Here is a 6,874-nt window from a genome sequence, read left to right on the forward strand (position 1 = left end):
ATTAAAAGTAGTTTCTGCTAACATTTGATTCTGATCTGAGCTTCTGGTAGGAAATACCTGCATAATAATGTGTAGTGTGTACCTATTTTGAGGTGGAGGAAAAGAGCGAGGTGTAGTTTCTGTAGTTTGCAACACTCAGAAGCGGTAATTGGGCTGGCATCAGAGGGCACCTGTGCTGGGGCCTCCTGTACCACGGCCAGATGCACTCCCCAGAACCCCACAGGGCACGCATGAGCAAGGTTGGACTTAGAGCATGGAAATCAATCAGAGTCACCATTTTCGTCTTTTTTTTTTTTTAAGACGGCAATTCGTGGCAACTTTTGTTGGGTATTTAACACAAGAGCTGCCTGTGAGAAACTGCCTTTGGAAGTTTTAAAGTTTTAAAATGTCAACTTTCCAGCAAATTTTCTTTATTTAAAATTTTTTTCTAAATATAAGAGGAATACGATAATGAGAAAACATCATTTGGAAGAAAATTACACTACATTAAAAAATTTAGAAAAGCTTAAAGCAATATTTCTCATTCAGAGAAAATCCCTGTAATGTGATATTAATATTATTTTCTTTTCTTTTTTTTTTTTTTTTTTTTTTTTTTTTTTTTTTTTTTGAGACGGAGTCTCGCTCAGTCCCCTAGGCTGGAGTGCTCCGCCTCCCGGGTTCACGCCATTCTCCTGCCTCAGCCTCCCGAGTAGCTGGGACTACAGGCGCCCGCCACCGCGCCTGGCTAATTTTTTGCATTTTTTAGTAGAGACGGGGTTTCACCGTGTTAGCCAGGATGGTCTCGATCTCCTGACCTCGTGATCCGCCCACCTCGGCCTCCCAAAGTGCTGGGATTACAGGCGTGAGCCACTGCGCCCGGCTGTGATATTATTTTCTTTAGCATTTTTCCTATTGCTTTCTTTTCTCTTCTTTGCTCTCTTTGGATCATATTACATCTATCATTTTGAACCCTACTTTTCAACATTTAACTTTAGATCAAAAATATTTTCCTATGCGATAGAAAAATCATGACAGCATCATTTTAAATGGCCTTAAATAATATTCTGTCATATGGTGTGCTCTAATTTATTTAACCATCCTCTTATGTTATATTCTTTCTAATTTCTCATTAATTTAAAATAATGATGCAATGAATATTTTTGTACCTAAATATTCCTGTGCGCTTATAACATGGGGTAAAATATTTTTAAAGATTTTCTTGTCCTTCAAGTTATCCAATGTCCCACCCCTTTTTTTGCCAACATCAAAAAAAGAAGATTTCATCACAGAGGGAGATCAAAACAAGAGAGAGAGAGAGCAAGAAAGAGAGAGGAGAGAGCACGCCAAAGTTTTACTTTTTGAGTTTTAAAACTCGTAACAGAGACGTAATCCTGAAAACCTATGTTTTTGGTTGACAGGAGCAGACTTTTTTTAAAAAACAGAAAAGTTTTTGTTTTTGTTTTGCATTCAAAGAGTTAAAGCTTTAAGGAATTGAGGCATAGACTTCATGCTATAAAGAGAAGATCGGAAGCAAGTGTTCTTAACCTCGTGTTTGTAAACAGAACAAAATTTCAATATAATTTGTTTCCCGTTATATTCCTATGTATATGATTTTATGCATCTAAAACGTTTTTCTGAAAAGAAACTCACAGGACTCATCAGGCCACCAAAGGGGCTCGTGACACAAACACGGTTAACTGTCCCAGGTTGGTGACAGGCAGATGACATCCCCTTCAAAACTAGCAAGAGGTCACTGGGGCTGCAGGAGGCATCAGTCCAGCATATAGGCAGGTACCAGTGATGGGTCTTTGAGGGAGAAACTTCCTCCATGCGTGTGTGTGTGTGTGTGTGTGTTTGAAACTTAGTATAGACACTACCCCATCCCAACCTTAGTTTTACTTTGGGAGCCCCCCAAAATAGAGAAATGTGTATTTTACATGGCAGCATGGAGTCCTGGCACGTCAGAGGGTTGTGACTGCACCTGAATCTCCCCCTGCCTCAAGGAGACACAGGGTGGCTGAGAGAGACTGAGTGGGCAGTTGCAGAGGACAGCTCCACGTGGGGCAGCAGGAGGCCAGAGCACAAGGCGTGAGGGACTGTTCGTCTGAGGCCTAGGAGAGGATGCTGTTCCAGCTCAGCTGATGCCACCACGAAGGGTAAGGACTCAACTGGACAAGGCATGTCCGCCCAAGTCATCAGAGAGGATGCTGACTATCACACAATACTGGAAAGATGGACATGGAGGCTATGCCTGGGCATGTCCAAGCCCCCATCCTCTCCCTTTCTTTCTCCAGCTCTGAAATGTGTCACCAGGGGGGCAAGAGAGACTCTGAGATCCGTGAGTGTAAATCCCAAATCACTGAAAAGCAGAAATGACAGGTTTTCACTGAAATTGACTGGATCTTATTTTTTAATTCCAGGAGGTATGAGAACTTGAAATCTACATTTAGTCGTAGAAAAATAGAAGTTCTTGTTTTGTACCCTTCAATTTCATGATCCGTGAAAACATCACATACTCAGTAAGTTTCTTTAGATGTTAAATTTCTGAATCTAATAACAAAAATTTTATTAAGGCTCTTTATACATACATTTAATGATCATAATTTAATTATTTCCCAATTTGATTTTTAAAAGCACAGTTAATTGGTATCCAATTTTACCATAATTTGGAGCCATTTGTATTCTTCTGTGAAATGTATATTCAAGACCATCGTTCATTTTACTTTATGGGTTCTTTTATTGAAACCCATCCTAATAGAGAGACCCAAAGAGTTCATGCACTCTGTTCCTAAGCAAGAAAATTCATGAAGGTAGAATGTAAGGGTCTCCAGAGGAACGTGGTGCTGGCTGTTCTAATGGTTTTTGAAAAGACAATGCAAACAGGAAATCCCATCAAATTCTTGATAGCACAAAAAGCTTTGCTTTTGGCATAGTCAGGGCTCTGACAGAGAGTACTTAGGCTTTTAAATTAAGTGTCTATCCGCTTTTAACATTTGGGGAGATTTCTATATTAAATATATGAACAATGACCTTAGCAAAGAATTCCAATTTTATTGCTAGTGCTGGACATAGAAAGCAAAGAGGTTGTCCTTCAGGGAAGTGACTGGGCGGGTGTCATGTGGTTCTCCTGCCACTGGTCCAATTCATCTCCCAACCTATCAATCATTTTACATTCTTCCAAAATGTTAGATGCCTAAAGAGTAAAGTCCAAATGCTACAAGCCTACTTCAGACCTCTGCACAATGCAGCCCTGTCTGAATATTCTAGCCTCTCTTCCTTCTGCAGCTCACATACACACTTAGGACGCATTTGATGCCTCACCGTAAGATAGTTTCATGTTTCTTTACTGTTGCTTCTACTGTCCTTTAACCTGCCATACTCTTATCTCAAGTATCTGTCCATTCATTAATATGTACATTTAACCAATATTTATTGAATATTTGTTATGCATCAGGCAGGCATTAGGATAGGTGTTAGGGTTACCCCAACAAACTCGTTATGGTTCTAGTCCCTAACAGAATTCCACTTACCACCCATGCACCCAAAGACTTAGCTCAAGAACCTCAGCTCCCCTACACGACCCATGAAGCCTTCCTCTGTTCTCTGCTCTTATTCCTCAAGATTTCCTTGGCTATTTTTGGCTCATTGCATTTTCATATAAATCTTGTAATCACCTGGGTCAATTTTCAAATACACACACACGCAATCTCCTGGGATTGCATGAGGCTGGGGATACATGTAGGAAGAGCCGACACGTTTACAATGTGAGTCTTCTCATTGATAAATGTCCTAGATCTACTTATTTACTCTATCCACTTATTTAGATCTCCCTTTGAGATCCCTGTCAGAGATGCCTTGTGGTTTTAGAATACAAATCTCATATATCTCTTTAAAATTTCTTTTGAAGCATTTAATGTTCCTCGATGCTGTTGCAAATTGTGTAATTGCAAGATTTTATTTTATCTGTGTTGCAGGTCTACAGATAGAGTTGATTTTTTTATACTGACCTTATATGCAGAGACTGTGTAAATAGACATTACATTTAAGTTGTTTGCAGATTCTTTTGGATTTTTCTTCATATACAGTCAGTTCATCTGTGTCTAGTAATTTTTTTCTTCCTTTCCAATGATTCTGTCCTTTATATGTTAATTTGCATTACTGCCCTGGCCTGGACTTCCAGGACGATGTAGGCTAGAAGTGGTAAACAGTAAGTACGCTTATTTCTTTCCACCACTCGAGGGAAAGCTTTCACTATTTTACGTTTAATTTGCAGTTTCGCTAAGCCTCCTCTGGGCTGATCCTCTTCCTGCAACATGAGCTTCCAGGGCTTTGACTGAGGGTGGTGCATCCCAGGAACACTGCCTCTCCTGGGAGAGGCATCGTCACACTGCAGAAAACTCAACTCAACTTTTCGGAGGTAGTCAGCTTAGCTTTCCTATGTCCTTCCCTGTGCAGCTTCAGAATTCAGCAACTGTCTTGAGGGGGAAGCTGGTCCTGCGTAGAAGGCCCTATTGTGTTAGATAACCTGGCTACCTTCCGTGAGCTCTGCTGAAACCTCTGCATCCTGCGCCCCGAGAAGGGGTTCTGGTAGAGTTTAGATGCTGAATTTCTCGTTCTCACCCAGAACCCACAGTGCCCCAGGATAAAGGGCTGGTGCAGATTCTCCCCTTTGCTGTCTCTCAGCCTCTCTACCTACATTGCTTCAACAGCTCTTTGGTGCCTTTAAAACAGATAATTTTTGGATTTTATCTGTTTTATCTAGTTGTTTTGAGTTTCAGGATTAGTCTGTCACCAATATCTCCATCTTACTCAAAAGCAGAAGTCCCATAAAAGGTTTTTCATATAAGCTTCCCAATTTATCTTTGATTGATTATACACTTCCAGATTTATTCCTCCTTGGGAGATGGAATATGAGGATCAAAGCAAACTCTGGAGGTTTTCTAGGGTCTCCACCTGAAGAACAATCACAAGGTTATTCCCAGAACTGAGAGAACTGCAGAAATTAAGGGCCAGCCGATGGAGTCAAGTTAACTTTGGATAGATCCAAAAGAGAGGGCAATAGGGCATTGTATCCGGGCTCTGATTGGAGCAGTTCATCTCATCTCCAAGTCTTTGTTTCATCCTACTACATTGACAACTGCCCACGTCAATGGCCAAGACCAACTAAAACAATCATAAAAAATAAACTTATTGTATATGTCTAGATGTACAAAGTTTTGCTTTGGGAAGTAATAAAGAAATACAGACATCATGAACTCAAGACTTCTTGAGTTTATCTGAACTATTGGAGAACCCTTCAATAGACTTTCCACCACCTCCGTGGTCTGTTCAAGACGCACACAGAGATCACTGGGCAGATGAGTGCATCACCCTGAAAGTTACCTAGTGTGCTGACTTCATGGAAGTGTCCCTGCCTAGTAGGGACAGAGCATCTAAACTCAGGAATAGGATCCAGAGATCTGGAAAAAGTGAATATGAGCGTCATCTGTTACTATGTTATTGCTAGAAGTAATTTTTCTGATGTGGTAGGCAGGCAAGTTTCCTCTCTCAAAATACCATGCACATCGTGTCTAGCCTTGACATTTTTTTCAACTAAAGGAAGGTTGTTCCTTGATTAAACATATGCAAGTGGCTGGGATATTTCTACCCAAAGAAGAATGTCATGCATTTACACAGCCATGGGCTTTTGGGGTTACACTCCAGCAGCAACATGTCACTCTGTATATTGTTGCACTTTCTGTTTTTATTTGTCCTGGCTTTCTAATCCTATGTTGGGTTCCCACCTAAGTGTAAGGCGGCTCTTTTTGAAATGTGTTAACTCTGCTATGACATCTTCAGCATTTCTGCAAAGGTGTGGAAGGATCCACATGGTGGCTTCTGGACAAAGCACAGCAACTGGATCCTCAATTATGTGGCCCTTGGACATCGCGACTTCAGCAAGCATCCTTCCTTCTCTGCAAACACAGCTTCGAAGCTGAAACCAGTTGGAGACCCAGGAGTGATCACTTACGTGGGACTTGAATGGAAAAATGCTCAAAGAATATCAGGCTGTGAACTGGGCATTTTCAGTGAGGACAGAATGCAAAGGAAAGAAAAGGAGAAGCTGTGAGATGCCTGTTGACATTTTTCTGGGCAAGGAAGAAATATGTGTTCACCTACCTTCCAGGGCCTTTTTATATTGCCCTAAATTCTGCTACTTGTTCCCCTATTCGATCTTGTGTCAGATTTCCTTCTCAATTAAAAAAAAGGCTGACATGAAAAATAATTCATATTCATAAAGTTAATTCTGATGAAAATAATCCCTAGGGCTTTAATGCACTACATCCCGAATTAAAATGCTCTGGACGCTCAGGGTTTGGGCTCGTGCCTCTCCTGGGATGCCATTAATGTTTTATGCATATTAGGTTATTTTCCAGATTCTGCTGCTTTGCTCTGGAAAACAGATTTTAAAATCCAGTTAAGATACATCTGGAAGGCTTTAAAAACTGGGAAAGATTCTCATCTGGATGGGATGGTTTAAGTGTGATGCTGCCTGAATTTGGAGCCAACAGCCATAAGATCTTTCCAGGCCAGTTCCAAGACTTGAATTTTATAATACTATGAATATCTAACCAACAATCCCCTCAGGGATAGATTTCAAAATTGGACATTATGTGAAAAAAAATCAATTAATTTTTTTTGATGTAGTAGAAAGACCCTCAGCTGGGATTTTCAAAATATGGCTTCTTGTCCCAGCTCCGCTCCTAATTAGATGAATGACTTGGGAAGTCACGTAACCTTCATGGACCTCAGTTTCATTGTCTGCAAATGAGTATTTGCTTGATAATACCCAATGTCTCTTTGAATTGCCTCTACAATAAAGGTTTTAATTATTTATTTTCCATTTGTCTACTTC

Source organism: Papio anubis, chromosome 11, assembly GCF_008728515.1.
Source record: "Papio anubis isolate 15944 chromosome 11, Panubis1.0, whole genome shotgun sequence".
Classification (NCBI taxonomy): domain Eukaryota; kingdom Metazoa; phylum Chordata; class Mammalia; order Primates; family Cercopithecidae; genus Papio; species Papio anubis.